We start from the raw sequence: 16,677 nt of genomic DNA, 5'->3' as shown, positions 1-16,677 counted from the left end.
AGAGGGCTACGTTATATAGATATTTACCCCACCCAGTGTCTTGTTGTTATGAGCATAGCCATTCAACGTATCAGTTTACATCTCCTTCAGGCCACTAAACTACTAACCGTTGCTGACAGTACAAATCTAAGGGTAATAATACACATTTAGGTAAAAAGCGTTTTAACATGCTAAATATAAAAAATAATTTAGTACTGTCGGTTTTGTTTAGCATCAAAGTTTCAACTAATCAGATAATTCCTAGATAAGACATCAGCATTATACAAAGTTGTTATGATGATTTAAAACAGTTCTTTTTTTTTTTTTTTGCACGGATAAGTAAGAAAAATATATTGCAGGCTTGAGTAGTAGACGTAACAAATAAATACTGATAATTCAGTAAACATACAAAACTACCCATCACATATAAAAGACATTTTGTAATTATGAGCAACTGCTATCGGTTTTTTTCTCGATGGTCATTAGTGTTAAACTGATGACAATCCTTTTAATTTGAAAGGACATTCAAGGTCACTTTGTTACTGAATTATTTATTAACGTATTACCTCGACATCAAATATATATTTACAGTTTTTTAAACGGAGTACATAAGAATAAATCTGATTCGCTAGCCACTTATACCAGGACGTCTAAATCCTGCCTTTTACACGGTTTTATTCTTATAACACTCAAAGTTCTTCTAACCTTATCCAACTTTGGAACGTGGCCCGCACGAGAATTCTACTTACGTGTGTTTCCACGTCCTTTCCTTTTGCTTGCCGAACTTCAATTGAATCTGCGCTAGTGTACCACCACGTGGAACGTTACGTTTTGTATCTGACGCGGTCCAGGTGTAAAGATGCAAGGACAGTTAACTACTGAAGCGCTGATGTCCCATCAACCTCTTTTTTCCATGTCAGTTTTCAGTAACAGTTTCAAGACCGGTAACATTGCTCAGCTTCAGTGCAAACTCTCACAGAAGAGTCATCTACAAGTATCGTCTACTTTCACTTCGAGAGGAAGACGTGAGTTGTTTAACTTCTGAAGTCAGCGATTACTGATAATATGTCTGTCTTAAAACCGGTGTTTTCATGAAAGTGATAAAACAACGTGATGCTTTATACTGCCTTAAGCTATTAACTATTATGCTCACTGCTTCCATTCCTGCTACCGCCGTCATAGGGAGCAAGGTTAGTCATTAATAGTTGGGTCGTTTGTGATATAATATTCTAATACATTCTGCCCTCGAGCAAAACGCAAGAACGTAGGTGTATTGTATACATCTTTAAACAAACAGTTTCCTCGACGATTAAGAACAAAACAAATACCGAATATAAAAAATAGCCGAAAGATTATCATACAACAATTCCTTCATGCTAGCTTTTGTAATTATTGAAGAAACATCTAACACTACATTATAATCTCTCTCCAGTTTGTTTTGTTTTGTTTTGAATTTCGTGCAAAGCTACACGAGGACTATCTGCGCTATCCGTCCCTAATTTAGCAGTGTAAGACTAGATGAAAGGCACCACCCACCGTCAACAGTTGAGCTACTCTTTTACCAACGAATAGTGGAATTTACCGTCACATCATAACGCCCCCACGACTGAAAGGGCGAGCTTGTTTGGTATGACGGAGATTCGAACCCGCGACCCTCAGATTACGGGTCGAGTGCCTTAACCACCTGGAGGTACTCAATAGTAGCTTACGGTTAAAAACGAAAATGAAAATTATGAGTGACAGTTATATATAGATGCAACAGAAGTCCGAAAAGTGAAAAGGTCAAACTTAGCAAACGTGCTTTGGGTATCCGTTAATGTGCAAATGTGGGTTGGAAAATGTAAAAAAGACTGGTCATAGTAAAAATGATACTAATAAAATATATGATGTAAAAATCATAAACATACAACTTTAATTCAATATATATTTATATTTCATTTGAGAAGAACAGGTATCAGTTTTGGAGCCATTTTGCACTATAAATTTTGCTTTTTTTTCGTATTCCATATTGGACGTAAAGACAAAAAAAAATAACGGACGTAATCAACAACTTCGACTTGGCTTTTACTTGTGGTAAATTAGATTAATCTAGTAAAAATTTAATATTATGAACTAAAACCTCTTTATATCAGGTAAGGTTGTGCTTCAAACTAAACGCATATCGTATTTTTTATCCTCGTTGCTTTGTTTATATTATTGTTCACTTTTTTTCATTCTCTTTCCGTTTAATTAAAATTTTTTCTACTTTTTGTGTATCTTTATTTGTAATATGTTTCGTTTTTCCCTTAGTGCTAGAGAAACATAGATGACGTTGATGGTTAAAGGATTTTGGTTCTTGTTTCATTTTTCAGTAAAGAACTTACTTTTATTGCCTAATACTGATATCATAATCAATTTTTTAAAAAATTCTTCCCAGCTGTTGGTATCATTGGTTTTAGTGAATAGAAAAGAACTGTGGTTATTGCCTTTTTTCCCCTTCATTATTTTAACAAAAAAGAGATAATACGATAATATGCAAACTATTAGCACCCGAAGTAAAGTACAAGTTATGATGCACGCGCTGCCATCTATTATCAAATAGTACAAAAATTGTATGTTGAAGTTTCTTATATTTCATACAAAGAAGAAAAAATGTAAAACAAACCAAAATAATGCAGCACCAAACTAAACAAACAAAAAACTGGACACACGTCTCATTTAAAAACGTTTTTCAATATATTTGATTTGTGACATCCATATATTGTTGTCATGTTAGCTCGGGTCGTTATGTTAGAGCTAATCCAATGTGTTTGTTACTGGACAAAAACCTTTTCATTATTGAAGTCTAATGTTACAAATGTATTATATTTACGTGTTTATTTTTCAGGTATATCTCTTTAATGATTCATTGTCATTTTTGCTTATATTATTTCGGTTGCAATACGTTAATAATAAAAGCTTGAGTCGCTATATAACTAATATGACAGCTAAGTTTACCCGTGTGAGTCTTATCAGTGGCACAGCGTCATGCCTGAGGACTCACAACGCTATAAACTGGGTTTCGATACCCGTGTTGAGCAGAGAATAGATAGACCGTTGTGTAGTTTTGTACTTAACAGAAAAAAACAACAAAATTATAATATTTTTAACCGTCCCATAACGGGCATGGGACGTAACAAGCCAAGCGTGTTAAGGCGTTCGACTCGTAATCCGAGGGTCGCGGGTTCAAACATGCACGCCCTTTCAGCCCTGGGGGCGTTATAGTGTGACGGTCAATCCCACTATTCGTTGGTAAAAAAGTAGCCCAAGAGTTGGCGATGGGTGGTGATGACTAGCTGCCTTCTCTGTAGTCTTACACTGCTAAATTAGGGACGGCTAGCACAGATAGCCCTCGAGTAACTACGCGCGAAATTAAAAAAAAAAAACAAAAAAACCGTCATATAACCAAGGATAGGTGTGTGGAGGTTGTAGGACAACTGTCCCCCTCTCCAGCAGCCCTGTCTTCTTATACTAATATAATTGACTAAAATAGATTCTGAGTAATAGAACATATTTTTTATATTATATAGAAGAAAGATTATTATGTAAAGAATTAAGTGCCAGAATAACAAATACTCTCGAAACTTTTCAAAGCCTCAGTTTGTTGGACGTTTTGAAAGGAATACTTACAATCGTAGTATACCTACGTTCTATAACTTTATATAGTTCGACATTTTTATTTTATTTCAGTAGACAAAATTTAGCATGATATCTGTGTTAGTTTCTCCAACTTACTTATGTTATATAGCTTTGCATACTTCCACGTTTCTATTTCATAGAAATAAACAAAATTTAACATGAAACTTATGTTATTTTATCTTACTTAAACAGTTTTAGATAATTCATTCTTCTATGACATACAATAAATATGTGTTTTGTTTTTCATATTTTAATAAGTTATATTAACATAATACGATATGGCTACTTAGGTAGTTGTTAAGTTACTGTATGTGAACACAGTGACTCGTTAAGCCTGCGTCTGTCATGGAACGTGACAGATGAGGTACATTCATGTTGTGTTCTTTAACAGATGCAATTTATTGTTAGGCATACCCTTATCAACAAAGTGAAAGTATTGTTGCGACAAAGCGACGCAAGCCAAACGTTCTGGGCTCGCAAGTCATCACATAAACTACTAAGCCTTTTTTAATGTATATAGATCAAATCTGATATTTCAGATATATTCAGCTCACAGTACGTATCAAAAAATAACATCAGATCTCTGATGTCCTCAATCAGATTATGTGAATCATGTCTGATAGCATCTTGGGACCATAATTGATGTTGAAATTACCCTCACCCAGTGAGCTGATCAAAAGAGCTTGGTATTTGGAACAAAGACGAGGTCAAATGCTCTATCTGTCAGTCTTAGTCACTGAAGTTGAAAATTTTTATGTTTATGTTATTTGAACATCTTTTAATAACCTTGAAATAAAAATCACATTTTTAATAATATTAATTAAACGAAAAAAAAAAGAGTCGATAAATAAGAACCAAACCTTTTGGTATAACACATAAATGCGTTTGCTATCATTCGTTTTTAATAACAGCTGACCTGGTAAGGGCTGGTGGTTAGGGCGTTCGACTTGCAATCACGGTAGTGAATCCTGTTGTAGCTTTTCAGTCAGGAGAGCGTTATAAATTGACAGTCATTCCTATTTGTTAAATTATTTGTTGGTAAAGAGTAGCCAAAGAGATAGCAGTAGGTGGTGCTGACTAACTGTCTCACCTCTGATCAATCACTTCAAAATTAAAAACGGCTAGCGCAAATAGCTCTCAAGTCAATTAAAAAGTATCTGAAGCAAGTCATTTATAGAATATTTGACATTTACTTGGTTTGTTTGTTTTTGAATTTCGTGCAAAGCTACACGAGGGCTATCTGCGCTAGCCGTCCCTAATTTAGCAAAGTAAGACTAGAGGGAAGGCAGCTAGTCATCATCACCCATCGCCAACTCTTGTACTAACGAATAGTGGGATTTACGGTAATATTATAACGTTCCCCACGGTTGAAAGGGCAAGCATGTTTTTTTTTTTTTGTGACGGCGACTCTCAAATTACGATTCAAGTCCCTTTACCACCTGGTCATGCCTGGCCACCAGATTAAGGACTGGCATCTAAGATAGCCCTCCTGCAGCTTTACGCAAAATTCAAAATATATTCGTAGAAAAAAAACTTCCACTCACTCTTTAATAGGACAAGTATTCATAGAAATAATCGTTATGTTAAAATAAAGTTTAAAAACGAGAATATAATTAAATTATGATTATTAAATTATTGTTAATGAAATTGATAAGTAGTGTATATATAAGAACTGAAATCAGGTATTGATAAAATGCTCGGATATAATTTCATAATTTTTCATTTAATTATAGGCCAACGAATAAGAACTACATTGAGTGTTTTGGAGATTTATATTCAACAGAACAGTGAATTTTCTGAAGTCCGTCGCTGCTACATCTGCTAGTTGTATTCATGTCAGTTTTGTCCAGAAGATGAATAGAATTATCAAATAGGATCGGACCCATCTGCAAATTCCTCGTTACCAAATATAAGAAAGTTCTTTACGCTGAGTGTGATGTTAATGAAAAACCATAAAGTGATTCTATGTGTTGCAACAAGTACCTGTAGTTATGAATATACATTGATAATCTGAGGGTTATTCGATATTCCTAACACTAAAGTTTAAGTATGTTTACTGTTACGAAATTGAGTACTTTTGATGATATATTAAAAGATTTTACGAATGAGAATCCCATCTCCATTTTCACGTAACATTGGCTTTTATTTTGCTTTATAAATCGACTTTTAGTCACTAGGTGGCTTGTCTATAAGCTTGATGATTCATAACGCTAAAATTCTGGGTTCAGTTACCGTGGGGGGAACAGTTGAATCCCTTCTGCAGTTTTATGCTCTGTAAAAAAACAAACAAGCAGAAACTACCTGTTATTCATCAACCAAAATAATAAGAGTCATTTGTTTGATAAATCAGATAACAATAAAAGATAACCTTGTTTTTGAAGCTCATTAAGTAGGAACCAATCATTGCATTGCACACGAATCCTCTTATTTAAGATAATTGATAAATGAAGTTTGTTTGATGAAATATCGGAGAAAACAAGTGAACAATAAAAATGGAAAACAAAACAGAGCAGCATGCCCTCCGCATGAATGCGGCAATGTTAAATTCTTGTTTGTTATTTATCTCGGCCCATCATGGCCAAGCGGTTAATGCACTCTACTCGTAATCAGAGGGGCGCGGGGTCGAATCCCACTCACACCAAACATGCTTGCCCTTTCAGCCGTGGAAGCGTTATAATGTGACGGTCAACCACACTATTCGTTGGTAAAAAGAGTAGCCCAAGAGCTGGCGGTGGGTGGAGATGTCTAGCTGCCTTCCCTCTAGTCTTACACTGCTAAATTAGGGACGGCTAGCGCAGATAGCTCTCGAGTAGCTTTGCGCGAAATTCAAAACAAACAAACAAGTTATTTACCTATTAAGCAACGAAACGAATATTGTTTGGTTTTATACCACATCGAGAGCATACCGTGACATGCAGCCCCACGAGGAACTTCTAATCTTCTTAATAATCTATATATAAAAACCTAGTCCTTGAACCAGTTTTAACTAGTTTTTACGCTTTACTCTAGACACAGCAGTTTCCCGTTAGCCTTGAGCTCAAGTAGATATATGTACCGTCTGATTATACAAAACAAGACACACAACTAACCCTAATCTCTGTATATGAACCTTCTTAAGTTGGCTTTTTTAGGGATACGGGGTCAAACATCAATATATAAGCATTTAGAGAAAGAGTTTGTGAAAATTGACATATAAAATTATTTTGCTTCTTTTGCCTAAAATTACCTATGCAATTCTACAAGCAATACTGATTAAATATTATCCTTAACATTACTGCAAATGATGGAGTACGTAACATTAATTTTAACGCACAGTAAGTACCCACGTATAGTACACATTATTTTTCCAGAATATTTTGACTCAAGCAGGAGCGTAGATCCTTGGTGGGGGGATAGAGGGTATACATCCCCCTTCATTTTAGGTGGGGGTATGGTGCATACAATCATCCCCCCTACAGTTTCGTCTGTTGAATTGTTTTATTGCATCACAGGCCTACAAACTGTGTGTTTGTTCTTGTGATTCTCGTGTTCTTACCAATCGAATTACATAATTAGTCCTAGATGTAGGCTTTTTCAATAGCCGAAATGTACATCTTTAACATAGGCGTGCTTCTAAGCTTTTCGATCTAAGTTGTAGTTCGTAACTTCGTAAGTATCAGTCAGCAGGCCTAAGTATACATCCAAGTATCGTGGCAACAAGATTACTCTGTGACTGCATGTTTACAGCTTTCAGGTTCACGTAATCAGAGATTATCAATTTGCAAATTGAACAGTCCATATAAGTGGTTGTAAATATCATCCTCCCCATCGGGTGTAAAGAAATCTACGCCCTGGACTATGAAGCTCACACTATAAGAAAAAGCAGTATTCTTCCAGTATTTTTTCAGGTGGAATTTTCTGTATGAATGTTTCTTCAACACATCTTGTATTCTGAAGTAATCGTTTCTCAGTGTCAGATCACTGGATGTCAGAAAATATTAAGTTTAAATATTAATTATTAAAAATAAATACTGTAACGGATTTATTATTGTATATTTATTTTAATATCGATGTTTCTTTTAGCTAAATATGTATTTCGAAATTCATGCAATTTATATTGTTAAATGTGTATAACGAAAGTCCCGACTATTCACTAAATTTGTAGAATATTCTCGAGCGCAAGAATCAACAATGTATGATGTGTGTCTGTAAAATATCAGTATTGTTGCTTTATCTGCAATTTTTCTACAAAGTCTCTTCTCAAGCTTATACAAGGTAATCAACGCAACGCGGAGAGATAGTTTAATATTGTTGTTGGTTTGCTACAGTCAGTATACTATAAACCTCGGAAGCTAAAATTCTGAATAAACGCTTATTGATCGGAAAACTACAGCTATTAGACCAGAAACTTTTACAGATTTCGAATATTGCAAGCCGTTTAACTTCAGAAAATTAACTTCGGACGTTAGTATTTCTACGAGCACATTAGATATTTTCGTTAGTGAAAAACTCGCGGGTGCCTGTGAAGCAGCTAGCTAGCTTCCCCGTTAAGTGAATTGTACCTGTATATTCTCTCCTCGTGAACCTTCGTTAAAATATTTAGTTCCAGCCCAGATAAAAAAGTTAGTACTGTTTGTAAGTTTGTAAAACTTTTGTGTATAAATCATTATTTGTAATAACTGTTTGTAATAAACGTTATTATAAATTGTATTGTTTTTTCAGTATATTAAAATATATTGGTGTTAAAAAAGAAAATTGTATATATCAGTCTTGTTGGCAAATATCATAAATCTAGTAAATATCGACGTTCAAATAACTTCTAAATTAAAATTAAAATTTCAGCTCTTTGAAATCGTAAGACGTAACGTACGTAACATAATAAATCGGAGACTTGTGCGAGCTAAATTATAATACGTAACAATACGTACCAGTGAATTACCGGGGCCATCTATGACAAAAGACTGAACTCCTGACATTTAACGTTTAGGCTTTAGATAAAAAATGTTTAACGGGCTCATTTAGTGAACTGTAAAAGCTACATGGTTAAAGTACTGGTGCTTGCTTATACTGATCAGTGCAAATGTAATCGGGAAAATCTTTTTTGGATTCATGAAAGCTTTTTTGTGCTGCGTTGTAGGATGATTTTACTATCCTGTATTATAGTACATTTACAGTAACATTTACTCTTAGCCATTCTCCCATGTTTTACGTACAGGACATGTCCAAAATCATGTATACACAAATTACTGATGATCATAAGTTAAGCAATACGATTAATTAATTGGAAATTGTATTCACTCACATGAGCAATATAACAATATACCACTCACTAAACAACAGCTGGTTGGCTGTTAGGGTTGCTCTGAGCACTTTACACAGGAATTTTACGGTATATTAAATCAGGTTAAAAGTAAACAGAAAATTTTAACATCCGTAAAATACATTAACGATACTGGAAAACAGGATAAGTATCCGGCTTCACTTGGGTTATTAGGTTGATATATTTGAGATGACTATGTCAGCATGTGTATTCTGAGCCCATTTTAGCACGAAAAATATAACTTGTATACTTTTGTTCTTCCTTCATGGAATTGTTACTTAGGTTACTTGGGTTGGCCAGCGGGTGTGTCCAGAGGTTCACAAATCCTCTCCGCCTTGACCCTTCCGGTCAACAGGAGGTCGAGTGTACTTCTACTAATGTTGCCGGTGATCAGCTGATTCCTGTGATATCTATCTGGACCTTTGTTGTGGCTGTCACGAGAGATGCCAAAAGGAGTCATGAGGCCGAGAATTCTATCTCCCCTCTTCTGAGTGCATGAGAGACTCTTTGATGCTCTGGCGTGCTGATTGTTGGCACAAGAGTGTTATATCTTAAGGAAATAGTGACATCTGGTCTGTTGGTTCTGCTGCTGCTGCCAGTTAGTCAGCCTTCTTATTGTACTTGACACCAGCGTGGCCTGGGACATACACAGAGGTGGGAGATTTATCATGGAGATAAGGTGCAGCCTCTCTCCACCCATCATGTAGCCAGCCACATTTGATTCTCTGCAACATTGCCATGGAGTCGGTAGCAAACACAACTGTGGTGACATCAGGAGCTTCTCGGACAAGCCATTCAAGAGCTTACTTGACAGCCTCAAGTTCCATCCTGGTACTACTTGTGTACAGGGTGCATGCTCCAGACTTCATCCTGATGTTACTTGTGTACAGGGTGCATGCTCCAGACTTCTCAGTTATGGGTGTGTCATCCACAAACACAGCAAATACCCAACCTGCTCTCATGATCTCTGATATGAACGAGCTGTCTGTTGTAATGATGAGATTTTTCTCCTGGTCAAGTTCCTGAAACATCTCCCGGCATGCCGCTTCCGCTGCACCTTGAGGCTACTCTCTATAATCTCTGTTGAACTTGACGGAATGTGGCCTGTTTATAAAGGTAAACTTCCCTCTGACTCGTTCTTCGAGTTTAAACTTAAATAATAAAAACAAATAATATAATAAAGCTCTTTTATTAATGGAGCCTGTAAATAAGAACACAAAAACTTTTTTATAGACTTTGTAGTTTATAGATTTCATTTTATAATTTTATTACATAGACGAACAATAATATTGCGTTATACTTTTATTGCTAAACAGCATGATATAAAGCAACTGTTTAAACGCATTCTCATCCAAGTGTATATTAGAAGTTGCTATATACGGAACCACTTCGCTAGCTTGCGTCATTAAAAACGCAAGATAAGTAATAATGCCCAGGTGCGGACTCTCAGGGGTCACTTAGCATAAATGCAAAATTTCAGATTTTTTAGGTTCTTTCCTCTCGGAGTTGTGGTGATCAAATTGTTTTCTGTGTTATTTTCGCAGAACAAGATAAGAACGTAGATGTGCAATAATACAAAGGTACAAACCATTAGGGTCTGCTTAGCAAGGATGAAAAAATTTATATTTCTAGGTTCTTTTCTGTTTGAGTAATGGCTATCACAAACATAAATACACAGACACGTATTTTTATTATTATAGGTATATCTGCGTGTGTATGTAATAAATTACAGTGAATCCGTAAGGGTAAGCCGTTTGTTCGGAAGTGTATTTCTTTCTCTGCAAAAATGTCCCGGCATGGTCAGGTGGTTAAAGCACTCGACTCGTAATGCGGTAGTCGTGGGTTCAAATCTCCTTCACATCAAACACTCTCGCCCTTTCAGCCGTAGGGGTGTTATGATGTCACGGTCAATCCCACTATTCATCGATAAAAGAGTAGCCCAAGAGTTGGCGGTGGGTGGTGATGACTAACTGCCTTCCTTCTAGTCTTACGTTGCTAAATCAGGGACGGCTAGCGCAGATAGCTCTCGAGTAGCTTTATGCAAAATTCAAAACAAACAAACATCAATATAATTTGTTTAATATTTAGAGTATAGATCACTTTTATTGTTTGTGGGGGTTTTAAGGGAAGAAAAACAATGTCATAGTTTAGTTTATGTTTTATGTTATCCATTTAATTTTTCTAAAAGGGTAAATATCTACTTTATTTAAGAAAGGTAAAAATCAGGAAATAAATACTTACGTTTGATTTGAATTTCTCGCAAAACTATACGGGGGTTATCTGCACTAGCCGTCCCTAATTTAGCTGAGGAAGACAAGAGGGAAAACAAATAGTCAGCACCACCCACCGCCAACTCTTGGGCTACTCTTTTTCCCAAAGAATAGTGGGATTGATTCTCACATTATGTCGTCTCCACGGCTGAAAGAACGAGCGTATATGGTGTCACAGGAATTCGAACTCGCGACCCTCCGATTACAAGTCGATCGCCCTAATCACTTGCTCATGCCGGGCCAGAGGGAAGGAAGCTAGTCATCACCACCAACCGTAAACTTTTCGGCTACTCTTTTACAAAAGAATAATGGGAATAAACGTCCCATTATAAAGCGCCCACGTCTGAAGGGGGGAATGTTTGGTGAGACGCAGATTCCAACCTGCGACACGCAGCGTGCGAGTCAAGCGCCTTAACCACCGAATATTCAATCACATAAGTGGCTTTTCCTTCTTTTATAACGCTAAAATCAGGGGTTCGATTCCCTTCGGTGGGCTCAGCAGATAGCCCGATGTGGCTTTGCAATAAAAAACACACACACACACCTTTCTTTTTTCGTTTTGAAGTTGTGTTGATTATTACAATTCGTTTTCCATTTTTTTACTCTTAAAATTCTTCTTAAAATTTTGTTACCTCGTGAGATGGTTGTGGCCTAGCAGTTAGAATGCCGGATTGTGAGTCTAAAGGTTCATGGTTTGCGTTTCATTGCCAAAAAATCGCGCTTCGCACTTTCGGGCCATGGGTGCATTATAAGCGTGACAGTGAAGTCTCATTATGTGATTATAGTAATCCAGGAATCGAAGATCGATTCTGATAACTACCTGCTTTTTGTCTAGTTTAGGTTAGTTTTGTAAGGTTTCCTAAACATACAGTACGTGTTGTGATAATACAGACAAGTTGGTGACGTATGGCACTTCAGTAGCAGTCGTATATTTACCAAGATTGTTAACGAGTGTCGTGTACGCTGAGAAGACCATGTAGGGAATACAGCGTGGGAATAAAAAAATATGTTATTATAATAGTCGCATACATTACAGCAGCTAGTATGATACATGCCAAGTCTTGACAAAGCTCCAACAAGACTGTGAGAAAGTTATTAAAACAAGAAACAAACCAGTTTTGTTCCTGTACAAATGTAACGTATTCGTACAGTCGTGCAATTTAGTGTTTGTTGAAATTTGGACAGTGAAATGAATAATTGAAAATAATATATATTTAAGTATAAATCAAAAACTTTTATATTTTCATCGGAAAAAGAGGTTCCAAAAATGATCCTTTGATCTTTTTCAGTCGCATTTTGCTAACTCTGCTAGGTGGCGCTGCCATCAGTGCATCATTAAGAAAAACAAACTTTATTTGTCAATAACATTTTGCATGATTCATAGGTAGCAAAATGTCATCGTAGGCGAGTTTTGTGCAATAAAACGCCCACGCATTACTCAGCATGCTTATTGATATGTAAATGAACTTGTAAACATAATTTGATGACATCCTGTAACGAAGTCGCAACTCTTTTCCTATGTCGACTAATGCGTTCCTTCCTGTACATTTCTTTACATAACTCTAAAGCTATGTGCTTTGTAAGAGCTGTGGCAAAGTCAACACTACACATAACAAATATCCTTTAAGAAGTTGATAAAACGCCATCTCACAGAACGTTAGGATACTAAATCGCGATGAAAAAGAGAAACAAAATCATGACAACCGCGTAGCAGTTGTAACCTCATATTTGAAGTCCTGTGGTAGTAGCAACGAAATAATAGGCCAACACGTAACAAAATAATAGAATGAGTATATGAACATGTAACGGTGATCATAGGATACTGTATCAACAAGTAACAGACGAACTAGTGGGATATTAAACCAATATGTAACGCAGTTACTAGTAAGATACTATAACAACATCTAACAAAACAGCAGAGCATTCAACCAATATGTAACAGAGTTAATAACATGATAAACAAACGTGTACAATGATAATAGAATTTTACACCAACATGCAACAGAGTTAATAACAGGATATTAAACAAACGTGTAAAAGGATAATAGGATTGTATGTAACAGAGCTAAAACAGAGTACTAAAAGGATAATGGGACTGTATACCGACATGTAACAGAGCTAATACAGAGTACTCAAAGGATAATGGGACTGTATACCGACATGTAACAGCTCAACATATAGCGCTTACTAATATGATACAAAATAAAAGTGGAAAATGTTACTTATAGGATAATAAATCAAATTGGAACATTATTACTAGTGGGATACCAGACAAACATGTAACAGGATAATAAGCTAATACTCTCCAACACGTAACAGAGATATTAATGGTATACTAGCCAAAATGTAGCACATTCTAATAGAATAATAAAGAAACTTGAAAATCGTTACTAGTAGGGCAGTGGGCCAAAGTATAGCAGTTATTAGTAAAATACCAGACCAACACGTAACAGGATAGTAAGCTAAAACATAGGATTTAATTTTAAAAACTTGTAAAATTATTTAGTTTATCGTTAGTTATGTTTAAACATCTTGTTGACATAAATATGACAAGATTAACTGAAGTTTTTACTAAATGTATTTTTTTTTTAATTTGCATATTACATTGTTAATTAGCTTTTTGCTGTGTAAGGTTGTGTTTAGATATATGTAGTTTAAAATTCATGTAACAGAGTTAATAACATGGTAAACAAACATGGTAAATTGATTGTGTTTAGATATATGTAGTTTAAAACTTTATCTTGAAATAATATGCTTAGACTCGTTCATTTTCAAATATTTTACACTCACAGTATTAAGAAAAGTATCATTTACCAACATGTAACAGAGTTAATAACATGGTACTAACCAAACGTGTAAAAGGATAAAAAGACTGTATACCAGCATGTAACAGAGTTAATAACATGGTAAACAAACATGGTAAATTGGTTGTGTTTTGATACATGTAGTTTAAAACTTTATCTCAAAATAATATGCTTAGACTCGTTCGTTTTAAAAAAAATTTACACTCACAGTATTAAGAAAAATATATTTTTAAATAGAACGTATATCATTTAATTTTCAAGATAAAACTTTAAAGATAAAACACAATTTGTTACCTATTTTAGTCTACATGTTTGACTGTGGTACAAAAGGTGGTTTAATAAAATAATAAGTTAATCAAACCTACTTCCATTGACACTGTTGGTCCTAAACGACCAAAGCTTAACAGTAAAACAAAAGGTGGAGCATCACCAAATGTTTATCTTATCCAGAGTCCCCCTCCCTATGGCATAACGAAATGTCCCTGAACTTACTACGCCACAAACTGAGTTTTGATACCCATGGCGGTCAGAGCACAGACAAACTCGGCATGATCAGGTAGTTAGAACGCTTGACTCGCAATCTAAGGGTCACGGGTTCGGATGCCCGTTCCACTAAACATGCTCGCCCCTTTAGCTGTGGAGGTGTTATAATGAAACGATTAATCTCATTATTCTTTAGTAAAATAATAGTCCAAAAGTTGGTTGGTGGATGGTGATGACTATTTGCCTTCCCTCTAGTCTTACACTGGTAAATTAGGAAAGACTAGCGCAGATAACTCTCGAGTAGTTTCGAGCAAAATGCAAACCAAGCAAACAAACGTATTCAAACTCTGATGACATTTTTCCGTTATGTAAGAAGTAAAAACGTACTTAGACATATTTAATGAAGAACAAAAAGTAAGAAACGAGTTTTAGAAAGAAGTAATGTTGAAGAGAACAGCCAGCTTTCATATCGTCATTAAACTCGTCCGAATAGCGAGGACTGAGTGGACCTTAAGCAGGAACGGTCCATAACGATATAAAGTCGTCAGAATAGCGAGGACTGAGTGGACCTTTAGCAGGAACGAACCATGACGAAATAAACTCGTCAGAATAGCGAGGACTGAGTGGACCTTGAGCAGGAACGATCCATAACAAAATCGCTGATCCAATAGCGATCAAGGTTATAGACGGTTGAAATAAAACTACTTCCGGGATTATGAAATAGTTTTTATTATCATTATTATTTTAAGTAATGCTCAAAAATAGCTCTGATCTTCTACAAATGCCCTCTAGTGGCACAGCGAAACGTCTGCAGACTTACAACGTTAGAATCCGGGTTGCGATACCCATGGTGGGCAGAGCAAAGAGAACTCATTGTTTGTAATTAGTCACGAAATTACACAAACAAACAAACAAACAAAAAAAGTCCACAAATAATTAATTTTGGCTCATTACTCATTTTTCTGTGTGTAAATTACTTTTTACTTTATAAAAATACAACTTAACTAATTAATAGTAACCCTTAAGCCCAAAATCAATGATTTATCTTGCTATATTTTACTCCTAATAATATTTTCATAAGGTTTTATTAACACTTTCACAAGAAAGAAAAAAGGCCTGCAGCGATTTTTAGATTTTTTTGTATAGTATTTGTTCTTTTTTAACAACACAGCATATAAACAATAATCCTGCATCGCACAAACAATTACGACATACTGACCTTACATTCTCTTTCATTCCCTAAATCCCCTTATTCACTCTTCTGTCAAACAGTTAGACTATGAAAAACTTCGAAAGAGGAATCTGTACTAAACGTAGTTTTCAAATGTTTTTAAAGACTGTAGCAACAAATACTTGTCTGTTTGTTTGTTTTGGAATTTCGCACAAAGCTACTCGAGGGCTATCTGTGCTAGCCGTCCCTAATTTAGCAGTGTAAGACTAGAGGGAAGGCAGCTAGTCATCACCACCCACCGCCAACTCTTGGGCTACTCTTTTACCAACGAATAGTGGGATTGACCGTCACATTATACACCCCCACGGCTGGGAGGGCGAGCATGTTTAGCGCGACGTGGGCGCGAACCCGCGACCCTCGGATTACGAGTCGCACGCTTTACGCGCTTGGCCATGCCAGGCCAAAATACTTGTCAAAAGAACATAACGAGAACGTAAAATAGTATATATTTTTTTGAAATAAGCACATAAAATTAGTACAGATGCGCAAATAAAAACTAAATGTTTTGGCTTAATACTGAAGGCCAACAACACTTCGAACAATGAAACCTTACCACTGTATCTCATATATATTTCCAACCGCCGTTTCTGTCCGAGCGGTCTGTCTCCCATTTGAAAAGCTGCGCACGCAGGCAAAGCTCAACATTCACTTTTGAAATGCCAGTAGAACAGGCGTGAATAATGTTGATGCCAAGTTTTATTTCACAAGCAGGATATTCTACACTGAATTTCTAAGAAGTAATCACACTATCATTCGCATTTCAAAATGTGACGTCACTTAAGGAATAAAAATGTAAATTATTGTTGAGTGGTTCTTATCACGGCTGTAAAACTCAGCAATTACTTTCTACGGTGGGCGATATAAGTAGCTCAGAACCTTGGCTCTGAGTGAAACCAAGAGTACAATACAATTAACCTTTTTAAAGTCCATGAAATAATTTAAATTTATAGATTA

General features: G+C 35.8%; 1 protein-coding gene and 1 long non-coding RNA gene across 9 annotated transcripts in view; one reads left to right on the top strand and one right to left on the bottom strand.

Moving 5' to 3' along the window:
• LOC143240979 (uncharacterized) overlaps nt 1-16,408 on the bottom strand; it is a 97,545-nt gene extending 81,137 nt beyond the window's left edge. For 3 of the 6 annotated variants that reach the window (XR_013022119.1, XM_076484333.1, XM_076484339.1), the window contains exon 1: nt 729-865. The gene's annotated coding sequence lies outside the window, so the exon portion shown is untranslated. Of the gene's footprint in view, nt 1-728; nt 870-16,276 lie in introns of those variants that run through there. The other 3 variants (XM_076484338.1, XM_076484337.1, XM_076484334.1) reach the window with 3 other exon arrangements.
• LOC143240981 (uncharacterized) lies at nt 819-10,070 on the top strand. Of its 3 annotated transcripts, none has more exons than XR_013022120.1 (2): nt 819-1,169; nt 5,370-10,070. It is a non-coding gene; the product is annotated as an uncharacterized LOC143240981 (long non-coding RNA). The 3 variants fall into 3 exon arrangements; XR_013022122.1 differs by having other exon boundaries at nt 839-1,004; nt 5,370-8,320; XR_013022121.1 differs by having other exon boundaries at nt 874-1,004.
• Nucleotides 16,409-16,677: the final 269 nt, after the last annotated feature.

This window comes from Tachypleus tridentatus, chromosome 13 (genome assembly GCF_004210375.1).
Source record: "Tachypleus tridentatus isolate NWPU-2018 chromosome 13, ASM421037v1, whole genome shotgun sequence".
NCBI lineage: Eukaryota > Metazoa > Arthropoda > Merostomata > Xiphosura > Limulidae > Tachypleus > Tachypleus tridentatus.
This window is presented reverse-complemented; position numbering and strand designations above follow the sequence as displayed.